The sequence below is a fragment of the Triplophysa dalaica genome, chromosome 15, assembly GCF_015846415.1.
Source record: "Triplophysa dalaica isolate WHDGS20190420 chromosome 15, ASM1584641v1, whole genome shotgun sequence".
Classification (NCBI taxonomy): domain Eukaryota; kingdom Metazoa; phylum Chordata; class Actinopteri; order Cypriniformes; family Nemacheilidae; genus Triplophysa; species Triplophysa dalaica.
In genome coordinates, this window is record NC_079556.1 from 8,738,819 (window position 1) to 8,749,971 (window position 11,153).

Here is an 11,153-nt window from a genome sequence, read left to right on the forward strand (position 1 = left end):
AAACTCATAGTAGGTAAGGTTATTTATGCAACCTGTCACTCATAACTTAAGTTGTAATGCTTGTCATTACATCACATGGCATATTTCTGGCCCACACTCCAGTACAGTAAAAGAAGAAGAATTACGTCACATGATCACGTCATTTCACTCATTCAGGCAAACAGTACACAACCATTTAGCCCTCGTTAAATATGTACTAACTGAAATTAAGTACATACTCTAATGCCATTTCGGATGCAGCTTATGTGAAACACTCGGGTACTAATGAACCAGTGACTAACAAGATCCCTGACATTACTTAAGACAATGAACAACTGAAGGAACCATGAGAGAACTACAAAAAACAGGGATATTAATTACAAAAGAACAAATAAATAATAAAAGACAAGAAACACAAAACATACAATACAATATAGATGCGATAAAACATGTTTGCAAACTTTCCAAATGTAACATTTTAGAACATTATTGAGGTTTCTTCTGAAACAAAAATCTTTGCAGCCTTAAAAAAACAATTTTCTCTTTATTACTAGGGGCAACTGCTACTATATGAATATTTTGTCTTAAAACAAAAAAATACTTAATCCAAATCCTATCGAGAGATATTAAAGGTAACAATCTTTCCTGATAAAAAAAGTTTACAAAAAAGTTTGTAGAAAAATAAAAATCATGTAGGCTACACTTACTGTACATGAAATGAAAAATCTTTTGCTATCAGTAATAAAATCTGTTTGGTTTTAAATTGAGGGTCACCTCTATATGGTGAGATGACATGACCACCACTCAAATTGTTCTTGCATTATCTCATTAAAGCCCCTGCTATTGGACCAATTTTTATGTGGAATTAATTCATTATGGTTGACCGTGAGCATTTCTAAAATGGCATAAGTATTGAATGTAAATCGAAGAGAGCTGCCATATTGGTCAGTGCAGCATAAGCAGAAAATTACCAAATGCACCTTTAAAATGGCTTATAAATTACCCCGCTGATGTTGAAAAGCTATTTCAGTTTTTAATGGAAATTTTAGACAAAGCCATTTACCACAGGCAACAAAAGCAAATAAACGCAATAAACAAACACATTCCAACAAATCCACAATGTTAATCTGCACAGTTTAACTAACGCATTAAAGGGAACAATTAAATCTCTTGGAATGAAACATTAGCCAACAGCAAAATGTTTTAAACGGTTGCCCTATGGATAGGTACAGCAGCTGAAATCCCCAACAAAGAAATTCCAAAAAACATTTCTGCTTGTGATTGTAATTGAAATTCCATTAAAGTCTAAAAAGGGTGCTATCCATTTGCTCCATCTAGAATCAGCAGAACTGGGTTAGCCTGGGGTTTGAATCAGAATTATTTAACAGATGTTCTGAATAAAACAGGTGTAGCTACAACCTTTCAAAGGGGCTAAGAAATCCCATGGTTCCAAGAGAGGAATATGGCCAGTTTCAGCTTCCTATGTAAAAAGTATCTTTCAGCAGGCTTTACAGTGCTGCGCGGTCCATAGAGAAATGATTCACTGAGTCTAGTGCGGAGAAACTTTACTGGGCTGCACAAAGCCTAGACTGAACCCCCCTGTCAGCTGCCAGCCAGACCCCAATCATAACCCCATTTCAACCTTTGCCATAAAGCTTTCCCAGAAGGGTGGAAAATGTTGTAGCAATAAAGGGAAGACCAACTCCCTGTAAAGTCATATGGTTTCAAATATAAAATGCTTTACAAAAACATTTGTGTGTGATGTTTGGGTGCCTACACACTTTTGGCTGTGTATTATTAAGCAAAAAGACAAGAAAGTACAACAGAGTCTTTGTAAAGAGCGTAAAAGAATTGTGAATTTATCTTTTTATTCTGGTTCTGTATAGCAGGGCCAATAAGTCATACTTTCCACGGCAAACAGTTATGTTATTAAAACGCAATTTCTTAAGTTAATGAACGTCCTTTCAACTTATAAAAAGCAAAACGAGCAATGATAAAAATATATTTTTTACATAAAGTGCACAACATTTACACGTCTAGACATAGGATGTTTTATCTCAACAAATAGTTATTATAATGGAATCAATCCCAGCCTCCCAAGCGTCTTTTGTCGAAAAAAATAATTAATATTTTAAAAGCTTCGCGATGCAGAGAGAAGTGAAGAACAAAAGAGAATTAAATAAATAAAAACTGAGAAAGCCGAGGGAATAACATTGGGCAGGAATTGAAAGGGAAGGGAAAACACAGGAAAAGCTGTTGAGCTCATGCCAGAGCAAAGAGCACATGAGAAGTGAGCGTTTATTAATACGATTCCTTTTATCTGTGTAATCTCTTGTGAAGGGTGTTTACAGAGTTAAGGAATGAAGGCGCAAACATGGTTTGTGCATAGCTTTAATAAACGGATAACTTTAAATCTCTTTAAAGGGAACTATCCCTTTAAGGAAAGAGCTCCAAAGGGAACAATTAACCTTCTGAATTCAAAGAAGTTAGAGTAGCTGCAGGGTTTAGCTGTTGCATTTTGAAATGCAGCCACCGGAGGCTAACTGTTTAAAGTTTTTAATAAACATTTTCATTACGAAGTGTGCATACTTAGAGACCTGATTTGCCTCAGCGGGTAAGTGTCTTGGGTGGCCTATAGCAAACACACCTCGAGAAAAACTCTGTTGAATTAATCTTTCTCTGAGTAACTCGTTTAATGCTTAATATTTGCCCAGTTTATATTCAATACCATGCAAAAAAAGCAAAATAAGCCTATATGGTAAGGCACTGCAACATCTAGATTGAATACAATCACTGATTTGAACTATGAATTCTGTCTTTTAAAACATCGCTGATATTGAAATGGCTGCTTTATGCCAAAAGCATTGAGAGACCAACTCCTTGGTGAACAGCTACAATAAAAAAAATTGCCAGAAGCTTAAAATGTCTGAGTATGAAAATATGTTTTATATACACTCTAAAAAATGCTGGGTTATTTGTTTAACCCAACAGCTGGGTTGAGCCTGTTGGGTCATTTTGTTGGGTTATTTTCTCAGTGTTGGGTCATTTTTTGAGTAACCCAAACGCTGGGTTAGCAGTCGGGTCCAATTGAGTAACAGTTAAGAGAGTAAACCCCTCCCACTCCTCGACGCATCAGACAAACTTTACCTATATGGGGAGTCTGCAGACCTGGAGCATGCAGTTTTGCGCCCCCAGGCAGTTTTACGCCCTGCAGTTTTACGCCCCTGCTGTTCCTTATTTCTCCAGTAGGGGGAGTTGATTGACAAAGTAAAATATGAATCAAACTGCTAACCAAATATCTTTAGTTACCATTATTTTTTGTTGACAATGTAACGATATGCAGAACAGTTTAAAATATTTGTAGATATCTACTAACGGTCTTAATACACAGTTTAGAGGAGACAATTGATTTGCAATTGCAAGTGCAAAGTGTTTTAGTGAATTGAAAAATTAATAATACACACAGTTGGATCAGATACTTAGTACAAAAATAATATATAATATAATGTGGCCTAGTTATATACAAATATATATATATATAAGACTTGAGTGTTTGTTGTGAATGTATAGGCATGTTATAAAGTTACCTTCAAATAACAAGACAGTACAACTGCATGATCATTTAATATTTGTTTAATTATTTCCAAGTATTATTACAAACGAGATCAATGAGATTAATTAGCCAGCCAACAACTACTATTAAGAAAACAAGATGGATTAATTGATCACTAACAATCACAAACGTGATAAAACCCACATAGGGTGCTCATACAATTTAATCCAGATCATTAAATTGAAATATAAAATGGAAAATATCAAGAGGTATATTGTATTTAGAATAGATAATGGGATCATCTCTTTAACCACTCAAATCAAGATCCATATGGGAATTATGTTTTCAATTTGAGTTTGAACATGTTTGTGGTTGTTGGTGCTCAATTATTGATTTTTTTATTTAAAAAAAAAACTTGAGTATGTGTGCAGCTAAACTGAAATGGTTTATATATAATATATAATGCAAGTTGACAGGGTCAGAAGAATACCAGGACAGGCCATCTCGCATTGACTACGGAGACAAAATGAGAATAAATTATAAAGAAAATAAATATGAGAATGAGTAAGAGACATCGAGTTGGCATACACGTGGTTAGCTAAGGCTGATCCAGAGACAACATTGACCTGGTGGCCAATAAGTATTAATTGTATTGTCTTTGAGTTTAAATTACACTCACCAATATCTATATTATATATATGTTAAGATGTTTAAATTAATTCATAACAATATCAATTAATCGTCAAAAAACGATGCATTGTTGGACCAATTCTTAGTAACAAAAACGATTATTAACCATACCTCTAACTCCCGATAGACGATGAAGTTATCTGTTAGGTCTGTTCTGGTGGTTCATAATGAACAGCGAACCCCTACTGGAGAAATAAGGAACAACAGGGTCCTAAAACTGCACAGGGCGTAAAACTGCAGGGGCGTAAAACTGCATGCTCCAGGTCTGCAGACTCCCCCTTCTCAACTTTACCTTCGCGGCCATTTTGATTCACCTCATCTCGAAAAGTTGTTATTCGGAGAAGAAAAGGTATGTTTTACGAGTTTTTAATGTATAAAACTATTACTGTACAAAAAAAATGCAAAAGTATACAAAATTCGGCTGTTCGCATTAGGTTTGAAAGTAACGTTACAATCTAGCTTCGTTAGCTTTGTATAGCTAGTCTGTAACGTTATGCCCACGTTGTTCTTACAGCTTTTTAATCATTTAAACTTCATTTTTGGTGAACATTTCTACGGAGCCCTTTTGGGGACATGGTGGTGGAAAAAAAATTAGAGGGAAGAGAAAAATATTTTTTAAAACTTATGCGTTATCTCGCAAAATCTTTGCGTTCCCCCGAGAAACATTGCGTTATCTCGCAAAACTTTTGCGTTCTCTCGCAAAAACTTTTGCGTTCTCTCGCAAACATATTTGCGTTATCTCGCAAAACATTCAAACGTCCTGTTATTCAACTGCGTACATTAACAATGGAGCGGTTCATACTAGATTCCCGGACCAATAACTTGTGAGCTAAACGTTGTTATAACACAAACAACACATTATTCTTAGACAAGGATCAACAACCTAGTCTTCCTCAAAACGAGAATATAAATGTATCTCTATATGAGCAGGAAACATGGGGTAGTTCAAAGAGACCGTCTACAAATTGACTGTAAATCCAAAAAGCGTTATTAAAAAATTGTCATTAATAACTTAAATGTTACACACTGTAGTCTCACCAAATTCAGATTACACATTAATGGCCTCCTGCTGAATCTAAACTGGTTTTAGTTTTACTACATTATGTAGCACTGAAGTGAATTACTATTTTGAGTAGCCTAATGATCTTCTGGGTTTGCCCTTTATAGAGGATCCCTTCGGTCTTGTCTCAGCCGGCTCCCGCCTGGGGCTCGTTTTGTTAAAATATTTAGTTCATGTTCATTGTTTACGTTACGTAGAATGAGGTCTTATTTATGTTATAAGAACCTTTAGTTCACTAGTTATTAGTTCGGGAATCTGCATATATAAACCAATGTTTAAGGAGCTAGTCTCAAACTCAGCCAGCAGGACATTAAATATATTCCCCTAATATTGTATTCTGTATTTATTCACACTGTATATCCTGCACTTGCTAATTGCACTTCTGGTTAGACCTAAACTACATTTCGTTACACTGTACTTGTATATGTGTAATGACAATAAAGTTGAATCTTATCTAATCTAAACAGGAAGTGTTTGTCCGAATTCAAAAGTTTTGCGAGATAACGCAAAGTTTTTGCGAGAGAACGCAAAAGTTTTGCGAGAGAACGCAAAAGTTTTTGCGAGAGAACGCAAAAGTTTTGCGAGAGAACGCAAAAGTTTTGCGAGATAACGCAATGTTCCTCGGGGGAACGCAAAGATTTTGCGAGATAACGCAAAAGTGTAAAAAAAATATTTTTCTCTTCCCTCTCATTTTTTCCCACCACCATGTCCCTAAAAGGGCTCCGTACATTTCCCTTTGAAATTTCTGACTCGTATGAGTCATTTAGTTCAGTAACGCATCTTGATATTAGTTTAAGGTCGACACGAGAGAGCGTCGTGTAAAAAGCAAACATCCAGCAATTTTTTTATTTTAAATACCGCTAATGTTCGGTGAGGGAACTTAGTTTAAATAGTCTTTTAGACGAGAATGTAGTTGTTAAGATCACAAATACGTGATTTATATATAAACATAACGCCTCTTTGAGATTTTGTTAAGACGCTGTCGGAGGTGTGAGCTTCAGGCTGTCAGCGGTCGTGGCTCCGTGGAGAGCAGCTCTATCTCGGCCATTGCCTCGGGAGTAGCCGCTCTTATAACGTTAGTGGTTAACAATGCGATATAATTAATTTTGGGTATATGAGACGAACAATTGTTGCTCTTTTTAGACTTCTACTTATTCCCGAGTGTGTCGAATTAGTTAAGAGTTGTGTTAACGTTTATAATATTATTTTTTAAGACTGTATTTCACTTTCTGTACTATATCCCACTCTTCTTTTTCCCCCACTGACAGTGTGCAGAATAACAGCTAATATTAATGGATCATTCTATTCAAGTGTAAGTCAACTGGAACGTGGATGTTTTCATAACAGGCTTAAAGGTAAACATTATTTAGGTAAAATGTTAATGTACTTCTTTATATGTTTATTATAATCCATTGTGCTCTGGGTAGGCCAGTTTCCTTACATTCTTCTCTTGTCTCTTTTTCTCTTTATAGATGAACAAATTGATAAAGAAACCCTCCTGCTGAACATCCACTTCCAAAAGTGCCACACTGTTGTCTACAACTCCCAGGAAAAGAATCCTCTTTAGTAAGACTGCTACATGGATATGTCAGGTTAAGCAGTGCTGAAACCGAAAGAACTAACGCTCTTTAAAATGTTTTGTGAGTTTATATGCAGAGGAAAGTTACGGTGTCCCTTTTTCACATCCATAACGCTTGTTTATTTCTTTTTTTATAGAAAACTTGTGCATAGACTGATATTTTATCATATAAATGCGGTTCTATCAACAAGGGTTTAGTAAAATACTTTTTATAGTGTTTTTATGTCGCATCCATAACGCTGGAATTGCCCTAAAGCATTTTACTCGTGCCACTTTGTTAACTGTATATGAATTTTTGAAGTGTTAAGTTGTCTAACTATTTATATTTACTTGTGCCACTTTAATAACCTTGTTAAATGTATATGTTAAAATCTAAACTAATGTAATTTATTGAAGAAAATTTTCCTTAAATATGTATAAACATACATTTCATCAAAGTGTTTTATATGCCATTTTATTGTTCATTGAGCATAACATATTGCATGTTTTTATGAATTCCTTTTGTCTTGCATTCTGATCCTTAATAAAACTTTTGATTCTTACTGATGCCTCGAGTATTTCTCTGTGATTTTGTTATTATTATTTTTAAACATTTCTGGTTTGTTTTAAACCAGCAATGTATTTTTTAAGCAAAAGTTGATTTAAATAAAACAACCCAGCATGTTGGGTCAAAGATTTAACCCAACTGGCTGGGTTAAAATAACCCAACGCTGGGTTTGTCCATATTTGACCCAACGTTGGGTTACCAAAATAACCCAAATTGGGTTGTTTTAACCCAGCCTTTTTTTAGAGTGTATACTGCATGCACTTTACCAACTAGAATATGTCTTTTTTTATTGAGGTCTTTGGCCCTTTTCTCGGTGGCCATGGAGAAAATCTTTGACACCCTTGAAGTGCCTCAAAGTTTGTGTTTTTGAGCTTAGCATTTATTTTCCCCACAAATATTATTTTAAGAACATCCACCTTTTGGCCAAAGGCAGAGAGAGAAAATGTGGAGAGAGTTTAAAACCAACGGTCCGCATGCACTCATTCAAAGCTTGCTCTGAATCTGTGTTTATACTGTTCACACATCAGTGCCCTTTACAAAAGACTTACGTTCAGTTTTTCGAAATGTACTAATTATAGGTTTAAGAAAACTATCATTTTTGTTTCATTCTGTAGTGACAATATTTCTTCTAAACCCCCCCCGAATCTTGTAAAACATGTTGATATTAAAGTTAAACATAACAATACTGTTTTACATTTTTTGGTTCAGTTAAATAATGAACGTGTGATGGAATAACCCTGATGTCTTTGCCTTCTCTTGGTCTTTCAAATCGCTGTTGGGTGACTTCAAGGTATTCTGTTGTATCCCTAAAATGAATCTTAATAGTTTACTGGTTCACTGTTTTCTGTCTCTAATAAAAACAAAAACAAAAACATATTATTGTTACTTATTACCAGTTATCAGGGTCAGTGATTATTTGGTGTAAACTGTTAAAATTGTTGTGAGATCCTCAGAAAATCTTAAAAAACCAAATCCCAATATGAACTATCCTTCTTTGACTTTGCAGGAGCTCAGTAATGCTAACAGATGATTTATTCCCCCAGGAAAACCTAGCTGACTTCGCAACAGCTGATCTTCGCGAGATTTATTAAAATGCTATTTACCGGGAAATTGCTGAATGAAAACATTAAACTGCTCAGACGTGGGTTCAGGAGAACTTAAATCAAATAGAGTGTATCATAACAGCTCTGACACAAGAGATATTTTTTGTACACAGCGCAAATACAAGATGAAAGAGGATCGTTCTCCCTGTCTGTGTGAACAATGCTGTTTTTCTCTGAAAGTTTCTCAGATTGGTATTTCTCTCCCACAGGTGAAGTTACGGTCAGCAAACCCATGACTGCTAGGCTGGTGTAGCAAACTAACAACATCCCCAGATATTCTGAAACTGTCTAAGGAGCACTAAGACCACATCCATTCTGCTATGAGAAAGTTTAGTGAAGTCTGAAGAACTGAATCATCAAGACTTGCTTGAATGAGTTTTGGACCTAAACAACTTCAGCATGTTGAAATTTGGAGGATGTCTTCGTGTCCACATGGAGTGCAATTGAGGACATTTACATTTATTAATTTGGCAGACGCTTTTATCCAAAGTGACTTACAAGAAGGAGAGCATATAAACATTTTTTCAACATTGTAAATAGTACCTCCTAGTAACAAGGCATTTTACTAGGATCAAAGGAGTAGTTGTAATGAACAACAAATTTCTTATTTTTTAAACACTGGACAGTTATTGGTTAGTCAAATAAACGCGGAACAGGTACATTTTGAGCTGTTTTTTTTAAGTTGCAAAGCATGGTGCAGCTTGGGTGGAGGCTGGCAGTTCATTCCACCACATGGAAACCAAATGAGTAAAGGTTTTTGCAAGCGATTTGGTGCCTTGCTGTGATGGAACATCCAGGCGTCGCTCATTTTCCGACCGATAATGACGGGAGGGGATGTAGACCTTGAGCAGTGAGTCAAGGTAAAGGTGGTGAATTTGCTGTTATCGTTCTGAAGGCCAGTGTCAGCGATTTAAACTTGATGCAGGCAGCAACTGCAGCCAGTGAAGTGAAAAAAATAGGGCTGTTATTCTAGATCATTTGCAAGGGCTTGACTGCATTGGTTGGAAGGCCGCCCTGTAGTAATTGCAGAAGTCCAATCGTGACATGACCAGAACTTGGACTAGCAGCTACGAGGCATGCTCTGAAAGGAAATGCCTGATTTTCCAGATGTTGAAGAGCACATCCCTGCAAGTTTGTGTGGTTGATGCCATGTGAGAGCTTAATTTCAGCTGGTTGTCAAACCACAATGTGTTATAGTTGAGGATCCGAGCTGAATGGTAAGGTGGTGTTCAATTGATGGGTGGGTCAGTATAACAGGAGTTCTGTCTTGAAAAGGTTTCTTTTTTAAGAACTCATATTTGTGTCCATGTCTTCCTTATTTAAAGAGGAGAGATACTATTTAATGCAGTCTGCTGATTCTAAAAACTGCTGGAGGATAAATATTAGAAATGTGAATCTCCGGACGGCTCTCCAGCGTATCTTGAGCGAGAACAACAAGAACCATGTTTTTTAATGCCTGTCAGCACTTTCGCTTTTATAAGGGAAACACAATAAAAGCACCCATCCATTGGGTGTCACAAAAGTTTGATCTTGGCCGCTGCAATAGGGGGTGCAGAGAGCATAATGTGAAGTTATAAGCACATTGTTTTTAAAATTGCAAAAACATGGAGGTTATGAATTACAAGTGGATGTATGAGTTTGTTGTCTATGTGTTGACTATTAAATGAAAGATGGGCTTAGAAAAATAAAACATTTATTTCACATTTTCAACAAACTGCATAAGCAGACTGCATAAAATGTTGCATAAGGAACATTTTAGATGTACTCATTAATATTATATTAATACAGGTATTAGGGAAAATTAAGAGATCAATTTTTGGAGTTTTTCTGATTTTACTATTAATAGTAAAGTTTGAGAATATTTCTCCTAAATTCCAAATAAACGTTCATGCATTTTTGTATACTCTTTCACATTTTTACATTATGTATTCTTTTCATTTTGCTTTTGGGTGAATTTACATCACCCCACTTACTATAAAATACATTTGTTACGTTAAATATTAATACATTAATAAATGAACAATAGTACATTTATAAATGTGAACATTACCAAAGTTAAATAAATGCATTCTCAATTCTTGTGACCCAATGCATAAGAATATTAAAGTAAAGAATCTTTGCATTAAGAAATATGTGAAAACTGAGCTTGACCCACAAATGAGAGTTTTTCAAATGTAGCTGCACGGTTCGAAATGTCTGAAATGCTATCAGCAGATGACAGGTGATTATTTACTCTTATTGTGTTTCGGAGAACATGTGCGGTGAGAGTTTCTAAGAGCTGCTTGGATAACAAAACAAGTTTGCTTGCGATGGAAATTAGCTGGTAATTTTATTGGGAAATGTTTGTTAAAGAAACATTGGTTGAATTCAGGTTACAAATATATGGCTGCACTATTGAACAAACCGCTGTCTAATTTAGACGATTTAAAACTCTGTCACAGTTGAGCAAAATCATTAAAGCGTGTGGCTGAATACAGCTTACCATTATGTTCCACAAAAAGCATTTCTGGCCATCAGGTATTCAGTCCGCCTGCTGTCATGTTGCAGCCAAGTCTATAATGGTATTGTTGAATGGTTTGCAATGCTTAAATGCTCAGTTATTGACACCAGGAGAGCAGTGTTCACTCTCTGCACCACAAAGC

The 11,153-nt window shown here is 35.7% G+C and overlaps 1 long non-coding RNA gene across 1 annotated transcript; it reads left to right on the forward strand.

The window, feature by feature from the left end:
• The first annotated feature begins 4,456 nt into the window (after nt 1-4,456).
• Nucleotides 4,457-7,403, forward strand: LOC130437118 (uncharacterized). The gene is made up of 3 exons (XR_008909138.1): nt 4,457-4,571; nt 6,551-6,637; nt 6,755-7,403. It is a non-coding gene; the product is annotated as an uncharacterized LOC130437118 (long non-coding RNA).
• The last annotated feature ends 3,750 nt before the right edge of the window (nt 7,404-11,153 follow it).